We start from the raw sequence: 25,031 nt of genomic DNA on the forward strand, positions 1-25,031 counted from the left end.
TTTTCAACTCCTCATGCTCCACTGAGGTTATTTATACAATTAAAATATCTCTATTATGAGATATCAATTGTGCATGTGTTCCGCAAGGTTCATGATCACTGGTATCTTAATGACTTTCTATAGACATCAGACTTTATTAACATGGATAACAGATGCTGTAAAATTCATATGGTGTGAGTGCTAATGCAACTTGTACATAATGTTTCAAATATAGTGTCTTTTTTGAAGATCAGCTCCTATTTGCTTTGCTGTGTACAAAGTGCATTTTCTTCTGATCTAACTGCACTGGAATTCCAGGCAAGGAATGTCACTTTTATACAGCTATACCATAATTCTATTTAAAAAAAAAAAAAAAAAAAAAAAAAAAAAATCCTGTTTTTACCTTATCTTGGATGTACAGGGATCCTGGTTCCCTGCAGATACAGTCTCCCTTGATACAGAAGCCCAGATACTGATTTTCAAGATAGGGTTAATTTTGGACTTTATTGATGCAATAGACCTTGGTTTTGGCTGCCTTCAGAGAATAGAATTTCCACCAAGCAGAGCTGATGTTGTAATCTTGGATGACGATGGCATTTGTGATTGTCCAGTGAGCTTTCCCAGGGATCAGCCTATATCTCTGGGTTTGGACACAATTATTTTCATTCTGACAAAATTACTGATGGTGTGGAAGGAGAACATGGCTATAGCTGGCATGGATTTAAATCTTTCCCAGCCATAAGATGTTTTATTGTTTGCATCATGTTCAACTTTTAAAAAATTTTCAGTCAGTGGAGTAGAAGGTCTGATTGTTTTTCAGAATGGTGTATGAGATCAGCAGTGCAGAATTATTTATCTTTTTCTTCACAGTATTTTTAGGAAAAGAGGAAAAGATGTTGATTTTTAAACTTATGTTAAAACATCACAGTGAGATTTTAATTTTAGAAAAACACTGGCTAAGACTTCTCTTTTACCTCCACTAATTATTTTTATAAAAAAAAAAAAAAAGCTTGGTGCTTTGTCTTTCTTTTCTTTTCTTTTCTTTTCTTTTCTTTTCTTTTCTTTTCTTCTTTTCTTTTCTTTTCTTTTCTTTTCTTTTCTTTTCTTTTCTTTTCTTTTCTTTTCTTTTCTTTTCTTTTCTTTTCTTTTCTTTTCTTTTCTTTTCTTTTCTTTTCTTTTCTTTTCTTTTCTTTTTTTTCTTTCTTTTCTTTTTTCTTTCTTTTCTTTTTTCTTTTCCCTGTCTCTTTTCATCTGTAGAAGATAGCCATAACCTTGCCAAAATTATGCAATTCATTGAGCAATGTGATTCAAATGTGGTACATGTGGGGTTTTTTCCTCTTTCTACCTCCCACTAATGAGGGGAAGAGTTCTGTATTTGTGGGATTATACTGCAAGACTCATGATTTTGATGTGAAGCTCAAATAATTAGCATTGATGGTCTTATCAAACAAGAATAAATTTAGGATGGTAAAGTAAATGCAAAGTAGAGAAATGGGACAGAAGGCAGAAACTGAGGAGCAGTTTTTTCCACTACTAGTGGCTTTGCAGTTGGTGGCCACAAAAGCATCTTTCTGAACTGTATTGCTTGCTGTGGTGGACTGACCAAAGCAGAAGAGAGCTAGGATCAACAGCTTTCTCAGGCTTCCCAGCTACAGATACTTTCTGATGAATAGGGCTCCTAATCACTTGATACAGCTATATGCTTTATGCCTCAATTACCACAGCTTTCTGTTGCAATCTTTGGTTTATTCACATCCAGTGAACTTCATTGTGCTTTTATTTTTTGGAGAACGACATTTTTAGTGCTTATCTATCTTAAAGTTCGTTCCTTTAACTAATGGTATCAAGTCAACTGAACATGGGCTTTTAAAACAGAGTATTGACTATTCTTTCTTCAAAGATTAGACTTTATTTCCAAATTTTGGATATCTTTTTTTTTTCCTTTTTTTTTTTAAATCTGGTGCGTGGTGCTACTGTATTTGCAGAGCTTGATCCAGAAGCATCGAAGCACATGCTTAAGGAGAAGAATGGCATTTGGTTCATGAACCCCATAATTAGTTCCCCTTCCTAGCTCTAAGCAGTAATTAAATCTGTCACTTCTGCTCTGCTGATTCATTTATTTAGCTATTTAATTGCTCAGCTGAATATGTCTTTATCTCCGGAACTGCAACATTTTATTCAGACAAAGAAATAGCATAATCCATTATTATTTTTTTTCCAAGGGTAGGGACATGTAAAAGAAAAGAACACTAATACTAGATGATTTGGTGGTGTTGTCAGTTTTCACTTATCAAACAAAACAGTGTTTAAGGGAAAACTGCAACCACTGCTTGAGGATAGGTTTCCATATATAGGCTTGCTTCTCCAGGAAATTATGTGAAACATGAGGAGCCAATGTATCTGATCCAGGTTTCCATTTCCATAATGAGTTAACTTAAAGCACTTCCAGGTAATAGTCATAATTTTCTATAAACCAAGAAGTCTTACCCTGTTCTGTTGGTGGAATATTTTATAAACAGTTTAAAATTGCAAATATATACTAAATTGTTTACAAACTAAACAGTACCTTTTCTTTATACATTTTATTTTTGGGACATCGCTCATGGAGATTTCTGTCATCTGTCTCTTAGATTTATCATCAAATACAGCATTTTGATCTGTAAAGCAAATGGCATTTTGAATACTTTCAAGCTTACAAAGGAGAGCCCTTCTGAGGCATATTTCCATACATGCAGTTTTTCTCATGTTACATTTTCAGCATCCTTAAGGGAGGTTGCAAGATTCCTCCACCATTTCTATACATAGGTTGGAAAAGCTGGTGTAAGAAACCAGCATGCAAAACAATGAGGACCAGGTCAAGACAGATCAAGTCTAACAGGGCCTCTTGGCAAAATGAGAAAATATTGTTTATTTTTATAACCTTTTTCTTCCTCTTTGAACTCTGTAATAATAGCTGATCCAGGAAGTGAACGATACAAAACCCACACAAAATTCAGAGAGAAGGATACTTTTCTTTCACTTCTGGCATCCGTGGCTCAGTTCCACCAATTTATTCATCTGCCAGGCTGTCTAGATTTTTATACCATGCACACAATCTTGCATTTCACTCAGTAGTGACTTATTTTTGTGACTTATTTTTGCTGTCTTGTTACTCAGTTACAACTATGCAGCTGTCTAAGTCATAGGTCATGTTTTTCCCAGGTAAGCTCATTATTCTAAAAATCTTTTACTGCTTACCTGGAGGGGTTTTTGTTGTGGAGGATTATTTTTTTTTCCTTCAGTGAAGGTTCTGTCCACTCCTTTGCAATGCAAATCATGTCTGTACTGCTGCTGCGGACACCCAGCTTGGCCTTGCTTGAAGTAAAATCAGGATCCTATGTGAAGATCAGCAGGTGGAACTGGCAGGGTTTATTAGCTATATTGCAATACCTTGCAAATACAACTGGACGTCCCGCGGTACCTCTGGCTGCTGGGCTGGGCTACATGGACCTCCACCCTGCCTATGCCAGGACAGGGGTCTCTGCTTCGCTCTCCCGCATCCTCAGGAAGGGCTTTGTCAGCCCGTGGGCTCGCGGCTTTGGCCCCAACAATGCTTAGTCTGTATTGTTTGAGTTGGTGCTATTGTTCTGCATCTGTGCACTCTGGGTTACTGAAAGCTCTTTGTTGAAAAAAAGAATATTTCTATCCCTGCTAAAACTAGGAAGTCTGGAAATCTTGCGGGCGGTTTTGTTCTTGCAAGCCTGTGCACGTGATTTTTGGACTAGGGTTTTGCATAGGCTTCACTTAAATATTCTCTCTTTTAAATACGTTTCTTCAAATGATCTTCCAAAAGTACACGCTTTGTTATGTAGGGCACATGCTTAAATTCAGGGAATTAATAAACCAGCAAACCCCATCTCTGGACATCCTTTGAGGATAAGAGTGCTTTCAGGATAAGCCTGTATGTGAATGGGTTTAGTATGAGAAAGCAGTGTTCACTGCAGCAGGACAAACAAGTATGATCAGAGGAGGGCATGGGAATGAAATGGAAAAAATAACATTTATTTGTGTAGAATAGAAGTTTATTGTTGAGTTGGTGGAAACCGAACAGAGGAAACACAGGGATAATTTCAGGCGGCTTTTATCTCAGTTCAAAAAGATCATGAGGTTAGTCAATAGGATTAACTACTTTTACATAGATTTGTACATAAACATTGAGAGTTGGAGGGACATCAGCTGAGTGCCCTCCCTTTGCAATGATAACATTTGGGAATGTCTGTGGGGGGAATTAGGTGACTGTGACTATTGGCTTCCCCTCAGATGAACCTAGCTGTTGTCATCCCGCCATCAACAGACTGGAAATTACTATTTCAAAGGCATTGCAGAGTTTACAAGCAGTCAAACGGGACCGAAACCACTCCAGTCTTCACCCAGTCCTCCTCATGCCAGAGCAGGCAGCGTCCAGCTACTTGCACGGTGCGAACTGGAGGTTTGCAAAGTGGTGCACAAGCTCTAGGATCGGGCACTGCAGGTGGAGGCACTCTGCTTGATCAAGGGTGTTTTGCAGGTTTTTTGGTTAGTTTTCAGCTCTAACTCACTATATAGTTAAAAGCCTCAGGCTGGAGTTTCTCCTCACAGTTCTGGAGTATGCTGGTGTAAAATGTGCGTAAATCAAATTAGATTAAATCCCCCAGTTTTGATACAAATGCGCCCGAGTCTGTATTAATGTACTGATTTACTTATTGGCATATCAGGAACCTGTTGTTAATGTTTTAATTTAGAGAAGCCATTGCTTCTACTGTTTGTGTGATGCAAAGTATCTGGGGGGTTGGAGGCTACCTCTGACCAGCCCTGGTCACTGTACTTGGTTATATAAGATGCATAGACTGGGGTACCTATAAATATTAGCGCGCAGCTGTCACAAAGGGATTGTGAGCGAGCCACTCGGAACCTCGAAAACATTATAGCTTGGCACCCAGAAATATACATCTTTGATAACATATTACAAGGTTACGTATCGGGGAGAGAGGGTAGGAAGGCGGTGACTGCTTTTAATCTTTGTCTCTTTTTAAAAATTATTTTTCCTCCTTTGTACTTCTGGTATACATGGGATCTTTACAATTTTTATCACATTAGGATGTGACATTCCTGGCCTTGACAGTGCTTTTGTTTGGATATTTATAGCAGCTTCTGGTCATTGTTGAGCAAAGGAGATTGCCCTGCCCTCTGGCCCTTTCTTAAGCAGATTTTGGGCAGAAGCTCCTCTCATGTGGCACTAATTGAAATGATTGGTGGAGGGGGTGTTGCGAGTACACTCTGGCTGACTCGGGCTTATCTGCCAGGGGCTAAGCTAGGGGAGGAAGGGAGCAAAAACGGGGAGAAGGGAGGAAAGGGGGGGGGGGGGGGAAAGCCGCCCAGCTTTGCTTCACCGTGGTAGGGCTCGGGGCTCTGGGCCGCTGGTCCGCGGCTGGGCGGCGCGGAGGGAGCCGCGGTCGGCAGCCCCGCGCAGGGCGGCGCGGAGGGAGGCGGCTGCGCGCCCCACGGGAGAACGGGAGCGGCGTGGGGCTCCGGCCGGGCTGGGGGCCCGCTCGGCAGGTGGGTACCTCTGCCCCCCGCGGGGACGCGAGCAGATGGGGCGGGGGGATGGGGGGTGTGCAGCAGGGAGGACCCCGGTCCTGCTCCCTGGGGTTGCGGCGCGGCCGAGGAGGGGGTGCTGCGCGCGGGGGGTTGGTGTGTGTGGGGGGGGGTGCTTTGTTTTGAGCTTTGCAAGAGCCGAGCACGCTGCTTTTGCGGGTGCTTCAGGGGCTGAGTTTCGCTCCTCTGCCTGCCCGGGACAGGCTGCGGTGGGCAAAGTCGTTAAAAGATTGAGACCAACAAGTTGCTGTGGAAGTGGTTTGCGTGGAGACGGGGCTGGTTTTATCACCCGCGCAAGCGAGCTGCGCTGAAATATGCGTCGGGGACAGTCTGCGGGGAAGTGTGGGCTTCCCGTGGGTGAGTGACCCCGCCTGAGTCGGCAGCTCCAGGGTTCAAACGCGATAATATCATCTGGAGGCTGGTGTGTGCTTCTGTTCCCGTTAATAGTTTCCTGCAAGTTTAACGTGAAATGGGGAGAGGCCAAGGAAAACCACAGGGGCTGCGGAGGGATTAGAAAGGCGGAGGCTAAGAAGTTTCTGGCGTACTATAAACCAGCATCACTGTCAAAAGCAACCGAGTTGGAATATTGTCCCATATACTTGGGTGTATTGGCATTGGAAGTTACCTCCTTGCATTTATCTGTTAAGGTTTCTGGAGGCTTTTTTTGGGGTTTTAAGTTGCTGATGTGAACAGCCTAAGTAAGCAATCGTATCATAGTTCTGGGTGGTGTGCAATGGGGGAAAAAGTAAACTTTAAAGTCTGTGTTTCTGAAAGAAAAGTTAGAAAATACATGATAGCTTTATGATAACAGTAATAAGAGAGGACTCTGGACTGCGTGCCTCCTTTTTATAATTATTATTAATAATATTATTATTTTTAAAGACGCAAGAAGTTTTGTTACCACACACCCAGAACTATGCTTTAATCTCTTTGATACATCTGCTAGAATGTCCTATTTCACTGCGCATGGTTATGTTTAGTGTACAACTTCTATTTGTGTTTCTGATAACCCTACTAGTACTACTGGAAAAATAAACACTCAGCACATATTACCTAATCATATTTTAACAGCTCTTGCGTAGATTATAGACGGCAAAATGTAGTCGTAGCTGGAAATTGCTGTGCATGTCTATCCTCAAATGTCAACAAAAAAAAAAAATGCTGTTAGAAGCGTGCGTACCATCTAGTCTAGCTGTAGGTCTTGTTTGTTTTTTTATATACGGTTTTAGAAGTAGAACAATAGTAAAAAATGGAGTTGAGCGGCTGGTAATCCATTTGTCAACCGCTTATCCCTACAAAGATGCCTGGCGTAAAGTTCATGAACTATCACTGAGCATGGTTCAAAATGGAATCCTGGAATTGGCCATACTAAAATCAGGCAAGAGTTTATAAAAATAAAATGGTTTATAATCAGGTGAGCAAAAATATTTTTACTTACAATCTGAAGTAGCTGGTTTCTTATAAAAGACCTTGCCCCCTTTCTTTCCATGCCATTCTTTCCAAATGTGTCCATACTGAAAAATAAGTCTTCAAGAATATAACTGGTTTAGTGTTTCCGTTCCTTATTGCTTTTGGTCTCCAGTTTATGCTGGTTTGAATATTTCTGTAATATTGAAGTCAGTTGCCATTACTTTCTTCGAGGACCATATTTAAATACATCTGTAGAGTGTGTGCAGTATGATAATGCATAGCGATACGGATAAATTCATTTTATTTTTACATGGCTTAATTTATTTTTCTTGTTACTTCAGAGAAGCTAGAAATATGATGAACGCTCCATTAGTGGTATTGGTAAGAAATGCATTACTGCAAATGCACACTCAGTAAGAAAGCACTTTTATTTGAAAGCCTTCTCGTAATGGACATTGTACTAATAATGTGTAAGCTGTGCTGCGTATCTTCAGTGTTAGATTAGATTTGCTTTTAGGTTCTTTGTAAATACAATTTTTATTCGGGATAACTGAATTTCTACCAGATGTCCAGGCTCCTTGTTTCTTTTCAGCCTCCGAATGCCATGGGAATTTGCCAGGCAGAGGGCTGGGTGTGCATGGGGTAGGTGTTTCAGGATGCAGCCCTTCTTCTCAGAAACTGGCCTCAGTATTGTAGGGCACCGAAGTCTGATATTAATATAAAGTGAAATGTGGTATTAAAAATATAAGTCAAATCCGAAGACTGCTGTGTTGGTTGGATACTCAAGAGCAAGCCAGAATAGCCTTCTCCGACAGATTACTGCAAATGTGGTTAGCGACTTTTGCAAGCCGTGAGGGGAGCGCTGTGTTTTCTGCCTATGAAGCTCTTTGCCACAGAGCCATCGCAGGGCAAGGGGCTGTCCTAGCCAAAGTGCAATGGTTCACACCCTTTATGGTGCTCTGTGCTGGGGGACGGTGGGTCAGGATGTGGGGGAGCAGGGGTGAGCTGACCCTCCTTCTCGGGAGGGCTGGGAGGCCGGGGCTGAGCAGCTGGGCAGGAACAACTGCAAAGGGACCCTGCAATAGGGCAGGGGTGTATCACTGCGGCAGAAAGTTGTGGAGAAGCTTGCAAAGCTAATGGGAGACGTGGCCACAGCCACAGGTGCATGTGGCAGGAGCGTGAGAGAGGTTTTTGCAGGAGGGAAGGGTTCTGGAGTGGCAGATGCTGTGGCAAAACACATGGTGGTCATGGCAGTGATGTTTTGAGGGGGGCAGAGAGGTCAGAGGTCTGCTAGAGCAAAGAGTAAAGGCAGGCTGGTGGCCTCAGGAGCAGTCAGGAGCCAAAGCCCTTAATGCTACCATAGGGAGACTTTGCAGCTGGATGGATAACCCAGTTTGGGTGCTTTGGGAATAAAGAGTCAAGAGTTGGGAAGTGACCATCAGGATTCCCGTTCCTCGTCACAGACCAAGGAGGAAGCGTTGAGCAGCTGAGTCGAGGTGAGATTAGGTACAGCAATTATAACTGGGGTGCAGCAGGAATGTTGGCAGCCAGGAGGCAAGGGGGTAGTGAATAATCCTTAGCCTTTTGTATTGTGTACATGAAATTGGGAAGACAAACTATTACAGTTTAGAGCAAAACATAAGGATAGGAACTCAGACTGAATCTGTAGCACTGAAACTGTTACTCTCGTTGTTAGGCTTTCCCAAAGATTTTTAGTTAGTGGGGTCTCCATCTTCTGATGTTTATAACATCATCATGACTGGAGATTGTAGAATGCACAAAAAATTATTCTCATAAACTTTGTAAGATATTTTTCTTTAAAAGAGACTTTGTTGCACTTTTAATAGCAGATGCGTTTTGTTGCATTCATTTGCTAAGCAACAGACTTGCTGTGTTGCCTGTGAAGCACAAAAGCACGGGAAGCTTTGACACACCGAGTAGAGCTTACATAAAGTTCATGAGCAGCGGCAGAAAGAGTGAGTGATGAATTCTCTGGGTTTTGATCCTTACATTAAAATATTTTAAGGTGGGGTATTTTTTTCTGCTGGCTGCCATCAGCAATAGAAGTATCAACAGGAGAAAAATGGGTCGCTTGGGTTTTAGCATTAAGCAGTAAATCCAGGACCAATAGGATTTAGCTGGGATGTTAAGGTTTATTCAGTGCATTTAGTTAATGAAGTTGCAGGGGCGGGGGGGGGGGGGGGGGGGGGGGGGGGGGGGGGAAGTCAGTGTCTGGGGTTGGGGGAGGGGACAAAATAGCCTCCTGCCACCGGGTGCATTCTGTGGTGACTCCTGATTGATAGATGTTCCACAAGACAAAAAAGAACTGAGTGAAGGAGGTTTTAATTAAAAAATGCCAGCTCAATGCCAGCTCTTCTGGATTAAAATCAAGCAGAAAATCTTTGTAATAGACATCCACCTAGTCTTAAGGGTGTGTGGTTTTTATGGAGTGTAGTGTCCATCAGCTAGGGGGAGGGAAGAGGGAGCTGATGATAGGTCCAAGCTCCTATAAAGTGGTTATAAAGCTATGAAAATATTCAGCAAGTGCAATTGTATGTTAACATTCATTAATCAGGCACAGAAATCAAGTTCAGGTTAACAAACTCCCATTTGAGCAGTATGCCAGATTTCTAGCAGACAGCCCCATCGTCCCTGACGCACACGGGTGGCCCTTCGCTGCGCTCACCCGTATTCGGAAGCCTTTGTGTCCACTGCCAAAGATGTCATCTTGTGTACATACGCGCTGTTCAGCATCTTACTTGCTTTCCAAGCCCTGAAAATCTTCAGCACAGAGACACAAAAACCAACTAGTACAGAAAGTCATTGTTATTTAAAATATAAGGGGTATCTATAGTTAAAAAAAAAAAAAAAAAAAGCGAACTGACATGAATGGATCTTTTTTCCAAGAGGGTTAATGTATGCTTTTGTTTTAAATTCTGTTCCTCTATAGACCAGGCTCCCACTTGGATCAGACCTTGTTTATCCAAAGCTGTAATGGTCATTTAGAGTCTGGTGAACTTTCTCATTCCGCCTGCCCCCTCAGAGGTCTTTGCTTGACGTAGTAGCTAGACTAAACGCTGCTGGGAGTCATTGAGCAGTGATTAAGACTGTCAAGACTCAGCCCAGTGACCTCAACAGACTCTTCTTCTGAGAAGGACATGGGCACTGGTGGCAGGATTTGACTGTAACAGTATGGAATAAATAACCAGTAGACTTTATAAAAGGAGTAAAACCAGTCTGTTTTTACAACTGTTGTTCTCAGCATAATCTAGTTGCTCGGGCAGCCTCTGGCTTGATACAAGTGCTTGAGGAGGACGCTGCAGCATTTCTTAGTAGGATTTATTGCAGTACACCTGCAAACTTCTACAAAATGTTTCAGAGAAAAACCTGAGTGTGTAATTTTTTGGTTTTATTTCTTTTTGTCCTCACAAACATAAGTCAAACAATTTCAAATAATTTTTAAAAAGGCAATTAAAATGTTTAGAAAAACACTGTTTGCACTTCTCTGCCTTGTTCTGTACTGCTTTATTTCTGTTAGATTCACAGTATGTTTACTGAAAAAATTTTGGCTAAAATTATAGACTAGTTTAGGGACATGTCTGTAATAAGAAACAAAGAATATTTTCACTAAAATAAAAAAAAAAAATCCACACCACAAAAAACAACAAAACCAAACCAAAGTACTTGACTGATGCATAAAGCAAGGCTTTATGAAGGTTCAGCCAAGTATTAGAAAAAGGGGGTGGCTGTGTCAGAACCGCACTCCCAGGCACTCAGCAAAAGTCTGGCAACTGCCTACAGAGCAAGTGGAGCTCTAGAAAGGCTCATGTCATCTTTTATACACAGATAGGTATGTGTTTGTTGGTAAGCAAATACGGATAAGATATTAGTGCTAATCTGAGGATTTTGTGAAATTGAACAGTCTGGTTGTCCCAGTAGCAACAAGGGAAGCAGAATACCATCCCAGATGCAGAGCACTCTGCAGAACAGCAAAGAGGGGTACATCTCCCAGAAAAACAATGCTTTTGGATGTAGCTACATGGTAATGAAGGGCTTGACGCAATGTCCCCACCATCTAGTTCTGTATTTAGGATGGTCTATTACCTTTACCCCTGTTGGCTTGTATTTTCTCATTGGTGGGCAATAAAGCACCTGTTCAGCATTTGAGGCTGACTTAAATGAATAGAAGGACAGAATCTGAGCTTTGAAGACCATAAAATGACTTTTCTGTGATTTCATTTAATTAATAAAACTGTGCATACCTCAAGGATCTCATTAGCATGATTATGGCTGTGTGCCAGCATCTAGTCAGAAGAGCTAATGGAAATTTTGCTAGCTGTTTTGTAACATTAAACATTCTATAGAATGACAGCAGAGATTTTAAATGAAAAGGCTTTGAAAACATTGGGGGCAGACACAACCTTTGTAAATGCTGTAAATCCGCTCAATAGTTACTATATAGTACTGGATTAAATACTGAAAGTCCCTAAGCTGCCTGGATCTGGGGGAGATTTGCTTACATATGATCAAAGTGATTAAGAAGGCTGTTTGCCTTTTTTATTAATGTATGTTATACCTATGAGAGTAAATTAAAATATTTTGTTCCTTCAAATAGGAAAATAGGAGAGATGTACTGTTGTTCCACTATGTAAATTCAGAGTTTTCATTCACAGTGATGAGAATCAGGTTTGGAGTCTCAACTCCTTTCAGTTCAGAGATGTTTAAATTGCTGGATTTTGATCGAGTAGTAGGGAACATCAGAAGTTACAAGTTAGATTTCTCCAGGAAGAGCAAGGGCTGGGGGCAGACACTGAGAAAGAGATACACTTCATTTCCCCCTCCCTCCTTCCCGCATCAGTATTCACACTGCACAAACACAGATGCCTGGCAGGTAACAGAAAGACTGTCACTGTTAATTAAGTAGTGTGAGCATACCATGATGCCTCTGTGGAGTAGGGTGGGGTAGAGGAGGCTGAGTAAAAATTTTAAGAGCTCTTAAACCTTGCTTGTAACTAAGTCAAATGTCCCTTCAGTGTCTGTAGTGTCAGATAAGATACTCTGAATCTGACCCTGTGTTTTAAAGTACTTCTGAAATTTTGGAGGCTTCTGTTGTTTGTGCAGGAATGATACATCTCTGACAAAAGGCTCCAATGTGAGCTGTGGTGGTGGAGCCTACTGAAGCTGAACTTTCCTGTGACTGACTAGACCAGCTCCCCAGACAGCCTCCAATGCTGACAGAAATACATCTGCACTTGGGGGTGTCTGTTGTGGCCACCACATGCTGGGTGTGACTCTTTCCCACACTTATAACCAGTGTTGCTGTTGGGCTCCCCTTTGCTTACAGGAACCATAATTGTCTGTGTATCTCTGGGAGCTTCAGTACCAATTAATCTGTTGGCATATCATGTCATAACTTAATATGTGACATCATAATATTCAACCTCTCATTGGTAGATACTAGTGTTTGTGAGTAATTTCACCTGTGTCTTAAAAAGCATACTTTAAGAAGACACTGATCTTCAGCTGTGGCATGGTAACTTCAGGGGTACCTTTTCCTGGTACTGGCTGTGGAGCAGAATGCATTAGCTTAAACACTAGAAATGCAAATACTTTCCTTCTGCAGCCATTAAGACTGTCATGACTGAATGAAACGATAGTTCATTTGTTTTGCTGCACGTTGGGCCTGCGTAGGGACACATCCATAGCCAGATGCTGGGTGTCAGCTGATGAGTGGTACTTTATAGCCAGTGGGCAATACAATCTCTCTGCAGTTCTGTGAGCATACTTCACTGTGGTTGGATGATGCCTTCTGGTTTCTCAGAAACATCCTTCCTGCTCTCTTGGTTTTCAGTTTCAATGAAAAGGTTATAAAAGGTAGAGTTATGGCCATGTAGGCAACCTATCTTGATATTCTCATATTTTCTGATACTAGTTTTCTTCTGACAAAGGTAGACTTAACATTTGGATTTGCTAAACTTTTAGAGGGCTTTGTTTACTTTGTAGTTTGGGCAAATGTATCAACACCACTTGTGGTGGATTACATGTATATGTGTGTGTATATATACATGCGCGCCAGTCTTCTTAACCCCAGACTTGCTGGGAGGAGATTGCTGACACATGATTTGGACCCTCAGCTTTGCCTTGTCATCCCTGGGTTTTGTTTTAGGGTAGTCTGCTCACTGGGACATATTCACTTCTAATCCTGTTCATTGTCTGAAAGGAAATCTCACAGTGCTGTGACCTTTTCTTGCCTGTTGTACCTCCCGTTAAGAAACAACCCTGATCTTACTTTGACTGGGTGTGTGAAGTTACTGTGGAGTTGGCAATAAAATGCAAGCGAGGCTTTAGAAAAAAAGTGTACAGAAACTATCCTTTTTACTGTGCTTTTATTACATTGGATTGTGCACAGATGGATGGGCTTTTAGTTGACTCAGGAGTAAAGGGCCCACCGATATATATCTAAACCTTTCGAAAGCAACTTGAATTCCCTTAGGAGCAATGCATTAAAATGCCTGTGAAAATGGAGTTTTCTTTTACCTTGTGACCTCTCTGCTTTCCCATCACTAGACAGGAAAGACCCAGTCTCCAGTGAATATTATTATTAGTCAATAAAGTTAAAAGCAGCAGATCATATATATATTGGGAGATAAATAATAACGAAAGTAGCCAGAACTAGGGTTGCCTATGGTGACTAATAAAATGTCACCTTCATTTCAGCTCTGTGTACCTCTGAGATCATACTTAAAAATATATCCAGATCTGATGCTCTCAATGAGAATATGGCTGAGTTGACAGATAAAGAAATGTATTTCTAAATAATATCCTTAAAATATACTGGACAAGTGTAAAAGATTGCAGATGCACCTAAAATGTGTTTCATTTCTAGTTCCTATGCTGCTAATGAAATTCAGATTTTTTCAGATACTTATATTTTTGTATTGGGGATTATCTTATGTGGAGTTCAGTAGATGTTACAAAATCCTTTCTTGGCTAGGTTTGATTTCAAAGATACTAATTCATATTCACTTTAAACTCTTAACTGGGAACTTAACTAGCCACTTTAAACCATGGCTGGCAACTTTCTAAAGAAAATTTCCATGTTCATACTACACTACATTTCTTACATGCCTTTGTTTATAGAATCTGGACAAAAAAAGTAAAATTTGTGCACATATTTGCCCAAGTTTAAAGCAAAATTAATTTGCATTGTTATCTCTGCTTTCTGAGAAAATTCTGAGAAACAAGTCTGCTGCTGGGAATAGTCACAGAAACATCTCAGTAGAAATAGTTCTGGATTGATACTTTTATTTTCTTGATAGTAATTGCTTTGGGGGGGGGGGGGGTATGGATATCTACAGAATAAAACCACTTTGGACCTGCAAATATGTCTAAAATGGAAGGCAAAGTCATCTTAAAAAAAAAAAAAAATCACATCCTCACAAATTCAGACTAGTGATGACTTTGGCTCAGCACGTCTTCTGCTGCAAACCTTATTTCAAGAGATTATTAGTCAAAACTTGAAAACTATGCAGACATCTCTTGCAGAAAGCTGATGATCTGTCTAATGAACCTCAATACTCTGGGGAAAGCCAGAGAAAATGGTGTGTACTTGCGTGCTTTTCATTGAGAACCATTTATTAGGGTAGATGTCAAATGGGTAGGCTATAGTAATAAACAAAAAAGGGTTTATAGCTCATGTTGTAAAACTAGCTTTCATGTCTGAAGCTTCGAATAACTGCTGCTTGTAACAGTCTCTCTTGCCTTCACGCTTCTCATTCATGAAAAGGACTTATTGAACTGTGTTTGTTCAAATAAATCTCTTTTTTTATTTCTGATGTGTAATCAACAAAGTATGGAGTTCATCTATATTTTAACTTAATAATGTTGCTCATTAATATTTTGTCAAAGTAGTTTTGTGCAAGCACTGGGCATCTAATTTATGTACATATCTGTAGCTTGTATATATGCACATAGTGACTTTGTGACAAAAATGGTATTAGAGGGGATTCTGAGCCATAAATATCTTCTATTTTACTTTTTCGTCAATCCGAAGTGCTGTTGATCTGCATTCTTAGCTAATGATGATCTTAGACTTGTAACTGTAGCCATGTTTTAATACAGTTTACCTGGTTAGTTTTTGCAAATTGAAACACCTGTTTTTACATATTCCACTCATTTGCTGCCTTAATTCTTTGAGACAGACTGTGAAGGTTATCCTCAATTTTAACATGTGTGCAGAAGATCAAATGGGATAAAAAGCTGAGCTGTAGGTAGCCCTGTTCTATGGTAACATTCAGGGAGGGCATTGAGGAGGAGGAGATGTCCACAGAGCTCCTGACAGATTTCTCCTCGGTTATTCTGTTGGAGCAGTAGGATGAGAACAGGTTTCTGTCTAATCCCCAAAGTCTCTTAGGATCCCCTGTGCTCCTACATCCCAGGAACATCCATCTTTGACACAAAGATGTTTCCAGGCGCTTTTGTTGACTTGAGCTGCAAGATGGCATCTCGTTGTGAAAGTGATGCGTGATACTGCTTCAGCTTGTATCTGAATCAGATACAAGCTTTTTCCCAAGTAACGAGCGATAGGACAAGAGGAAATGACTTCAAGTTGCTTCAGGGAAGGTTTAGATTGGATGTTGGGAAAAGTTTCTTCACTGGAAGCATTATCAAGCACTGGAACAGGCTGCCCAGGGAAGTGGTTGAGTCACCATCCCTGGAGGTATTTAAAAGACATGTAGACTTGGTGCTTAGGGATACAGTTTAGTGGTGGACTTGGCAGTGTTAGGTTAATGTTTGGACTTGATGATTTTAAGGGTCTTTTCCAACCTAAATGATTCTATGATTCTAAGATCCATGGAAACTGTTTTCACAGGCTCTGTCTTCTTCCCCCATCCATTTCTCCTGTCTTTCCTTCCCCTCTTCTGAAGGTCCTCTGAGTTTTAAACCTAGATGGCAACTTCTGTTAACATAAAAGAAGAAAGAGATGGGTTTGCAAAGATATCTTGTCTCAGTCATGGAACCAGTGGAAAGGGAGAGTGAGAGTGGTATGTTCATGAGACTAGAAAGGGAGAGTGAAAGTCTTTGCAATATGTTTGGGTAGAAAATGCTTACCTTTGTATGTGGATTTTTTTTTTCCCACATCTGTAGGAGAAGATATTATTTTTTAATGACATGGGAAAGGTCTAGTGATTGGTATAGGAACACTACACCATAATGCCTGTTGTATTGTGTCCGCCACCACTTCAGTAGGAGTATGGACTTTCCAAAACTTGTGTGTATTCATTTCAACCACTTGGAACATTCAGCAGTGAAATACCTAAAAGATCATATTCTAGGCAGACTTTTTTTTTTCCTGTTCAAAACTGTCTCAGCCCCAATACTTCTGATACCAGCTGAAATAGGAATAAATGCCACAAGAAGGTGCTGCAGTGGCACCTGAGCAAACAGTCTGGGATGGCATCCAGTGCATCTGAAACCCCTGTGTGAAGCTGTGCATGTCGACATGTCTCTGTTAGCAAGGGACTCTTAATGGGATGGAACAAGTAGTCTTTGGTTGGTTTTGAGCAGTCCTCCCTAGAAAACACTGGTGTATTATCTGGTGTACTGTAATAGTACTGTAGACAGAAGTGCGTGATGTAAAAATGGAAAAACAAACAAATAAAACCTCAGTTGCAGCAAGGGGCAATCTGCAGCTCTAGTTATGCTATGTGTTGGTTCTCTTCTGAGTTGATTATGATCGTGCATCTTGGGTGTGTTTGTAGAAAAATACCATTGTACTAATGTTGGTCAGCAAATGGACTTCAGTCAATTACCCTTCTTGAACCTGTGACATTTCCATAGCAGAAAAAAGTCTCAAATGACCATGTTTATGGGGTGAACAGGTGTATTCTTGTTTCACCACTCGTGAGCTTTCATGATAGTTGTCAATTGAGTAACAAAATCTTCCCAAGATGTGTGCAGCAGTGCTTTTAAGTATAAAAAAATTCTTGCTTGCCACTTCCTAAAAGCCATTGTAAATCAGTTGGATTATCAGTCACACACTTAACAGTATTACAAGCGTGCAATCCAAGGTAAAATGCTGCTGTTTCAAGAATTTAGAGGGCAGAGTTGTATCTGGTTATAAGTATGGTATGTTTGATGCAAATGTTGTCCAAAGCTGCCTAATAAGGCCTCCCCCCACCCTTGGCTCAGTCTGTAGTCAGGGGGAGAGAGAAGCACCTCCAAGCAGAGCAGCTCTGAATTGCCAGTCTTGGAAGCCAGTCATTCTCCCCTTGACTATTGGGAAGCCTCGCTAGGCTGAAGTTAACCCCTGAACATAAGTCCACTTGGATACATCAGTATTTGGCTGCCTGCAGTGAGGACGAGTGCATCACTGCAGTCCTCCTGACATCTTTCAAAACTGCCTTTCAAAACTCACTTTCAAAGTGAGCTACTTGTGTAGTGATAGTGATGTAGCCACAGCAGCACAAAAGCGGGGAAGAGCCTGAGATTTTACCGGCATCCAAATGTGGTTTTGCAGGTTGTGCTTACATCTGCATGGTTCAGGCTACACTGCCTGCACAGTGCCCAAGGAAATCATTACTCTCAAGATAGCCCAGTCCATGCTGCTGTACAACAGCATGAGGGGTACAGCAGCAGTCTTCTGGATCTCATATTAATCTTAAAGCCAGCTTCTTGTCATCTTTCGTAGACTCCTGCTGCTCTGAATCTATTTGCAAAGTGAAACTTCACCTTTTTTCAGTCTTTGAGGTAAATCTCTACTTACTCATTCCAGCTTATTTGCTATGAGCAGGTATTGCTTATGTTGACATTACTTGAAAATTTGCAAGTTGGATTAATTGAGAGCAAGTCTTTTCTTGCTGTTTGAGACACATCCTGGGCACTTGTTTTATGTCAATCTTTAAACGTTATGAGTTATTTGCCATATTAATGCCATTTTTCATGCCTGTGGTTAGTATTAACAACCCATCTCCCATAAGTTGCAGGGGAAGATAAAAATGCTTCTATTGGACAGCCTGTCTTTTAACTTTAAAACTATACTCATCTTTGATGTCTCTTGGAATTCATCTATGCCATTGGGTACCCAGGCAGCAAAACAAACCCTGGTCCATTCTGTTGGCAGGTGACCATAGGGTTGGGCTGTGTCCTGCTAGGTACAAAACTCGCCTGGTTTGTTGGAACTGCCACGTGCGTGAAATGGCTCCACCTTAGTTAAAATGCAGTCCCATGCATACTGCTGTGGGGTGTTAAGTTTTGCAAATGTTTGGCCCACATTCTTCTGTTCAGTTTTTCCTTCCTTAGCTAAAGGAAATTGCTTCTCATCTTATCCTCTACCAGGAGTCTAAATAATTCTCTTCTTTCATCTATACTATTACCTGTAAGTTATTTATAGACTGATCATATTCTGCTCAATCCTCTTTTCTGGATTATATAACTTTAGCTTCCTTAGTCTGTCTTCATATTCAGTATCTTATCCTCCAATTCCTATATCATTTAAGTTAGCCTTCTTTGTATATGCCTAGTGATTTTTATATCTTTTTTTTTTTTTGCAATCTGTTGAGGTAAGAGCTGCATGTGATATTCCGTTTGTGGTCATGTCATGGCTTTGTATGGTGGAATTATTACCTCCTTGGATTTATAGGAGATACACACACATCAAAGACCAGCAGTTGCTTCTCCTGCAAACATATCAAACTTGCAAAATAATCTTAAATCTCCAATCAAATATTGACCCTACTTTCAGATGGCATCATGCTCAATGCTTTTAGACAGCTACAGTTTTTGTCAGTGCTGCTTATGTTCCAACCTAAAGCAGGAATAGCTTTATTTATTATGAGTAAATATTGCCTTGTTTTCTGCATCGGCACATTTGAAATGTTTGTGGATTGCTATCCTCTTTGGTTTTGTAGACAAAGGCAAATCAAATGGGAAAATGCAAAATATTTCCTCCAAAGTACATGAACTTAATGCTTATGGACTTCTAAAAAAAATGAAAAATCATTCATCTTTGCTTGATATGTATTTGGGGTTTGGTTAATTTTCATGTTTATTTGTAATTTCTGACTTCAAGAGAGCAACAAAGTAATGATTCTAAAATAGAGAGAAATCAACTGCATGTAAGATCAGCTGCTGGACATACCAGAAGTCTCACAAAACCAGCTTCAGTTTCTGTGTTTAGGAGGCCTCTAAATTTTTGCAGGCTTGGGTGGGTTTATTCTCCACTCCACCCCTGCAGTACATCAAACCTCTGAACTGTGTCTGATTTATCCATCTTGAATTCAAGATGTGTTTGGTTTCAGTGTGATCCAACAATGAATTACATTTATAAATCAAATTACACAGAAATATCATGGGGTTCTACTAATGACATCTGCAGTAACTTTTATAATTAAAAAAAAATCTTTATATTAACTTTCTGTAATTTTCTTGTAATGTGCATTTTTCAAGTCAGTAGTCTTTTTCTCCTAAATTTATCCTACGTTTCTAATTCTTCCTCTACTGCTGTTTCTCCTCCCTTAAGTAACATTTAGCACCTTTTGCTTCCTTCCAGAGTTGCTTATGTCTTGTGGAATAGCTCACACTACTGGCATCTTGTATTGTTCTTGCCTGAGTGAATGCTAGAATTCCAGAATTAGTAAGAAAGCAGTTTTTTCCTTGATTATCAAATTCTTCTGCTCATTCAGATGTAAACACTTAAAGACTTTGTGCTGATTATATCACCACTGGTGGTTTCTTCCTCTTCCCATCCAGATTTATCCTTGGCATCAGTGGCCACATTTCTTACTTGATTCCATACTCTTCTATGCTGGAGATTAATGTATTTCATTATCTTCATTGGAAAAAAATGTATTTTGATGCATGGTTCTGGATGATGCTTTATCATAATTCAGACGAAAGTTGAATAAGGCAAGCTGTCTTTAAAATGTGTCTGCTTTCTTCTGTGATAGAGGTCCTTGCTAATTGTTGGCAAATCCATTCTGACTGCTAGGTTATACTGGTTATTTAAGGAAAAAAAAAAGATTTAAATGCATTAAGTGCTTTAAGATGAGTGCCAAAATGAGTGTCATTAAGTAGTCTGATGAACCAAGTGTGTTCCCTTGTGAAGTTAGCAGTCACCAAGATCTGGGAGAGCAGTGTTAGTCCTGAAAAGTTGAAATGCAGTCCTACCATCCCAAGGGAAGTCCAAGGAAAGGGGACTTGCTGCAAAAATTGAACTGGAATTAGAAAATAATGGGATTTAGGGGAGAAAATTTAAGCCATTTGAAGGCATCTTTCTAGCCCCGGAGCTGGAATCTTGTCTCATACCTCATTGCCACCAAATCTGCAGAGACATGGCTTTGATTACCATCTCCTCAGGAAATGACTAGTTCCTTCCTAATGTTCGTCTCGGGCTATTAGACGTAGAGTTCATCTTGCCATAATGTGCTGGGAGCAGAGCAGTTCGGGATGGTTATTCCTGGTTTGCCTCCCCCACCCTCAGAGCAGGTCTCTTGAATGCCCTTGACATTACTGTTAACTGAGGGGTGGTGAGGGGCAGTTGGTGGGGTGTTCCATGAGTGCCTGAGTTTAGAATATTGGATTCATTATTTATTTATTTATTTTTACTTGGCATCATTTAAGGTTAGTAGCCTGTTGAGGGAGTTTGTGTTATAGTGCATAAATAGCATAAGAAAAATGTGCGGTGAAAGACAGATATGTACTGATAACAGGTTCTTGAGATTAGAAGAAACCATTTGGTTCCTACTTATGCAGCTGAAGCTTTCTGTATTGTTTTGTTTCCGAAACAAATGATGCTGCCATGTTACTCCAGTCGGCTACAAAAGCCCGAGAGTGCCCTTGCAGCCCTGCAGAACTGTCTGGCATCTGGTGACGAGGCCAGAGCACAGAAAGGCAGCGTGAGTGGGCTCTGCACCACAAGTGTGCATCCCGGTGGTATTTATAGGCTCTTACAGTGCTGTTGGTAGGCAAGGCAGAGGCAGGGAGCATGCGGTCATGCTGCTTGTGGTCATATTGTCAGCAAGAGAGAATAGACGCGTGTTTGGGGGTTTCTGTGGGTGGGTTGTTTGCTTGGTTGCTTCAGGGGGTTTTGGGGTTTTGTTGTCTTCTGGTTTTGGGGGTGTTTTTGTTGGTTTTTGTTTAGTTTTTAATCTAAGCCACCCAGGTTGATTAGTCTGTCTAGTGCAGACAGTTGGCCTGCACGGACTAGCTGCTGTCTGAGTGTCTGTGTACCTGCTGGGATGAGCAGAAATGCCTGTGAAACAGCTTCGACTTGCAGACACTGGAAATGGAACTACAGCTATTCCTGAGCCAACGGTTGTGTGTGTGTTAGGCGGGGGTATCCATTTGCAAATGAACCAGATTTTCAAGGTCTGAGCAGTAACTTGTACTAAGTTCACTTGTGTTGTAACGAACTATCCTTGCAAGGTTAAATAGGAAAATGGACTCCTATTCATACAGTTTCTTGGTGTCTGGCCGGAAGAAGGGTTTCTAGCCATTGTGAGAGACAGAGATGAGGTGGTCACAAGGCATGAGTGACTGCTGGGTGTAATGCTCCCATTCCCTCAGCTGAGGCCATGCCTCCTGCATTTGCAGGCTGTGGCACGTGTCTCGGGCTGATCTGGGACCCAGCTGCATTTGGCACATGAAGTCACCAAACATTGCTGGCACTGGGCTGGAAGTCAGGCAGCTGGGACCTCCTGACAGTGCATTAATCCATCTTGACAGAGAATCAAAGACAAGTAAGGATGATTTTGTGGCAAGTTAGGACATAAGAAGTTGATGCCACAACACCACTACGGACTTACAGATATTGTCTCCTGACTGCTTTTTGGGCCTTGGTAGTGCTTCCACCTTAATTGCTGTGTTCTTTGATTTGTGATCAGCATGACCACCATGGTGCTTGTCTTAAGGTCTTTCTTTAAATTGGAATGGCACAGGGGATGCTTATAGAGGCAGGAACTGTTCCGTTATCCCCTCTGTTCATGCTCAGTCTCTTTTTTTTTTAAATGTTTTTTTCCTTATCTGCCAGAGAAAATGCAACACAAAAATTAGGGTAGCAATCACTCCATGCACTCTTGACACACACCCATGTTTAGAGATCAGCTCGGGAGAGTTAAGTTGCAAAGTGCTGTTAAACAATCACAGTTTAAGACCAGTGGAAAGTGTATTAGTTCATAATGCTGGGAGGGCTTGGGCCAGTATATAACAATATGAGGTAGGGTTAAGTCACTTGGGTTAACTCTCAATTTCTCCTCTGTGCCCACTGATCAGGCAGTTATCAATGGTAAGGAAACCCTTTCTAGTGAGACCTGAGTTATCTTACTCTATGTTTGGCAGCATTCTTTGCAAAGACGAAGAACAAGCCTGTATATTTCAAATTCACTTTCATTTTTCATATCGTATGAACCAAAGATAATAACCTTCAGTGCAATTTTCAACAACATGGTTCTTTTATTTAGCCTTTTTAAAATAATTTTATTAACATTATTTTCAATTTTCTCTAAGTGCCCGGTTGTCATTGTGTGAAGTAATAAAGATATCATAAACTTTCATGGCCACATAAAGTCTTATGTTTTATTTAATCCAAAAATCTGAAGGATTTTTCTGAAGTACTTGTGGTTCAACCCCAGCCAGCAACTAAGCACCACACGGCTGCTCGCTCACTCCCCCCTGGTGGGGTAGGGGAGAGAATCAGAAGGGTAAAAGTGAGAAAATTTGTGCGTTGAGATAAAGACAGTTTAATAGGGAAAGCAAAAGCCCCGTGCACAAGCTAAGCAAAACAAGGAATTCATTCACCACTTCCCATGGGCGGGCGGGTAGGTGCTCAGCCATATCCAGGACAGCAGGGCTCCATCACATGTAACGGTGACTTAGGACACCAAACTCCATCACTCCAAACGTCCCCCCCTTCCTCCTCCTTCCCCCAACTTTATATGCTTAGCGTGACGTCATATGGTCTGGGATATCCCTTTGGTCAGTTGGGGTCAGCTGTCCTGGCTGTGTCCCCTCCCAACTTCTTGTGCACCCCCAGCCTACTCACTGGTGGGGTGGGGTAAGAAGCAGAAAAGGCCTTGACTCTGTGTAAGCTCTGCTCAGCAGTAACTAAAACATCCCTGTGTTATCAACACTGTTTTCAGCACAATCCAAAACATAGCCCCATACTAGGTATTGTGAAGAAAATTAACTCTGTCCCAGCCAAAACCAGCACAGTAATCCATTATTCTTTGAAGTCATTCTGGACCACTGGTTCCTAGCTCATCAAAATCAAGTTTTTATTGAATTGGAGTGTTTTTCAGATTTATAGTAATACAAGTATGAACATTAGATCTGTCAGGACATTATATGTATCACTTGTTGGGGGGGGGGGGGGGGGGGGGGGGGGAAATGTACAAGTCCCTGTTCTGCATCTTTTTTCCACAGTGAAGATTTCTGGTGTTAACTGATCTTTGTTTATATTTCATGTACTTGATCTGGATCTCTCTGAAAGCACAGTTGCTCCCAATAGCAAATCAGAGGTGTTGGCTCAGCCTCAATGTTAATCAGTCATACAGAGACTAAAAGAAAACAGTTTTTTAAAAAATTTTTTTATCAAGTGCAAGAGTAGATGCATGCAAATTTTCTGGTTGATGTGTTCATGAATTCCCTTCCCCCTTTTTTGATCCATCTTTGATCCTACCAAAGAATCTTGAATTTGAGCCAGACTTCTCTGGGAAATTGTCCTGCTGATGATGATGTTTGCCAGGAAAGGGATTTCTGCAGTGTGTTAGCAGCGAAAAAGACTGTGAACACACTCTAGAAGTAACATCAAAACCACTGTGGAAAAAAATTGGATTATTTTGTCTGCACCATATAATTTCGTAATATTTTTTTTTCTGGTGATTCTATCAACATTTTGTCATGTTTTCTATCAACTTGCACAATCCCTACATACAAATTAGTCTGAGGATTTTTTTAACCATTATTTCCTGTATAAATTATGGAGAGGAGGGGATGCCGTTATTGAAAAGAGCCTTGCATAATCATCTAGATTGGGCCTCAGTCAGTGCATGGTGACTGTATTGTTCTTTCCTTTCTGTTACGTGGTGTATCATCAGAAGCCATGATGTGCTGTTGCGAAACACTGGAGTTGGAGCTAATGCTTAGTGCTCAAACCTTTAGTCAAAATTTGGAAAGAGATTGGGGAAAAGAAAATATACAGCCAGGAAGAACCCTGTTCAAATCAATATTTCTTTTAAATGCCTATACTGAGAACACTCTATAAAGAGCAGAAGGTATGCATGTCTTCAGAACCAACATGTGTACGAAACATGGATTGAAAGAAGTGCTCCAGGGGTTTCAATGATCAGTGGGCACAAAGATGCTTTTGTTTCCAAGTTTGTGCCTGAGGGGATATCTGTCATGTAGAGAACTCTTCATATAGGCCACCTAATGCTGGGCTGGGTCCTTTGGGTGAATCATATCTGTTTCTAAACGGATGCAGGAGATGCTCCTGAAGGAAATGGAGAGGACTATACATAGCATGAACCTCCATCGGAGCAATGGGCTCTTCCCTGCAGGTAATTCTGCAGGCAACTAAAAGAAAGATCCTTTAAAACAAACAATGAAAAGTAAAAAGAAAAAAAAAAGGGGGGCTTTTTTAGGCTTGTCCCATGTCTGGTGATTCTTGGGCAAATGGAGCTGACACAGGACTTCTCTGAAGTAGCAGGTATGAACCTCCCTGGGCCCCCAGATAGTATACTGGCATTTCACTTTGTGCTGTAAATTGAGTCTGTGGTTCTGGCCAAAAACATTCTGACTCTGAACCAGGACCAGGCACAGATTTTATGTGCTGAAGATCTGTCTTAGGTAGTTAGACATGGGTGTTTTCCTGTATAATTGAAGGCTCATAAACTACAGAAGGAAGGATTGCAATGTAATTTGTACCTAAACATATCTAGAATGAAGGGAACAGAAGACATAAGCATCTGTGATTTCAGTTCAGAGAAATCTTGGCCGCAGGACATGGGTAGTGTGTCTCCTCCCGCTTCCTT

At 41.0% G+C, this 25,031-nt stretch overlaps 1 protein-coding gene across 15 annotated transcripts in view; it reads left to right on the forward strand.

Moving 5' to 3' along the window:
* The window catches only part of LOC141946183 (poly(rC)-binding protein 3-like), a 547,598-nt gene that overhangs the window by 383,146 nt on the left and 139,421 nt on the right, over positions 1-25,031 (forward strand). The window contains exon 1 of one of the 15 annotated variants that reach the window (XM_074875633.1): positions 4,894-4,967. The exons of 12 other annotated variants lie outside the window; for them this stretch is intronic. The gene's annotated coding sequence lies outside the window, so the exon portion shown is untranslated. Of the gene's footprint in view, positions 1-4,893; positions 4,968-5,364; positions 5,554-5,755; positions 5,950-25,031 lie in introns of those variants that run through there. 2 more of the 15 variants (XM_074875622.1, XM_074875641.1) reach the window with 2 other exon arrangements.

Source organism: Strix uralensis, chromosome 1, assembly GCF_047716275.1.
Source record: "Strix uralensis isolate ZFMK-TIS-50842 chromosome 1, bStrUra1, whole genome shotgun sequence".
In the NCBI taxonomy this organism is placed as follows: Eukaryota; Metazoa; Chordata; class Aves; order Strigiformes; family Strigidae; genus Strix; species Strix uralensis.